Source organism: Orycteropus afer, unplaced genomic scaffold (genome assembly GCF_000298275.1).
Source record: "Orycteropus afer afer isolate SDZICR_OR568_19922 unplaced genomic scaffold, OryAfe1.0 scaffold00112, whole genome shotgun sequence".
In the NCBI taxonomy this organism is placed as follows: domain Eukaryota; kingdom Metazoa; phylum Chordata; class Mammalia; order Tubulidentata; family Orycteropodidae; genus Orycteropus; species Orycteropus afer.
Window position 1 is genome coordinate 3,632,568 of NW_006921699.1, and position 772 is coordinate 3,633,339.

At 41.2% G+C, this 772-nt stretch overlaps 1 non-coding gene across 1 annotated transcript; it reads left to right on the forward strand.

Annotated features, from left to right (window-relative positions):
- Positions 1-225: 225 nt before the first annotated feature.
- LOC122150272 lies at positions 226-332 on the forward strand. Its single transcript, XR_006163574.1, has one exon. It is a non-coding gene; the product is annotated as a U6 spliceosomal RNA (small nuclear RNA).
- Positions 333-772: the final 440 nt, after the last annotated feature.

The following is a 772-nucleotide window of genomic DNA, read 5'->3' on the forward strand; positions in this document are numbered from 1 at the left end:
GAACAGCAGACCCTGGGCACACAGGGGGCATTAGAAGCTGGGGGAAGGGTGAGGAGCCACACTTAGATGTGTTCTTGGCTATGGTTATCAACAAGACCCCTTACAGAGGGCTGTCTGAGTACTTGAGAGATTTCCCAGAGATTTTTTTTTCTCTTTCACTCAGAGTTCTGGTAAAAAAATTTTACTCAGATTAAATGAGAAGGAGTCTATAAAAGTGCCTAGCAGGTGCTGACTTCGGCAGCACATAAACTAAAATTGGAACGATACAGAGAAGATTAGCATGGCCCCTGTGCAAGGATGACACGCAAATTCTTGAAGCATTCCATATTAAAAAAAAAAAAAAAAAAAGTGCCTAGCAGGTGATTGGTATATAGTAAGTTGTTTTGTTGTCAGTCAAAAGGCATTCCTGAAGCATTTGGGTGTCCACGCTGTTTGTTCAGGCTTCTTGCACAAATGCTGTTGGCTGTAGGCCCCATCTCTCAGCACCGTTGCTGTCGTGGAAGAAGTTGCTGGTGCACTGCCATGAATCACAGTGTGAGAGCTGCTCATAATTACCTTATATGTGTTTTCAGTTTTCAAATTTAAAACCATTTACTGCTGGGAACAGATGTTAAATTCAGGACGCTTGTCAATTGTTGGTGCTATACATAAAGATGCTTAAAATTAGAAGGCTGATTGAATTTTAAGTACAGTGATCACAGTGGTTGGAACTAAAATAATTGAAACGGTAAACAGCTTATTGTGGGAGATGGGAGTAAGCAATGGAAAGAGA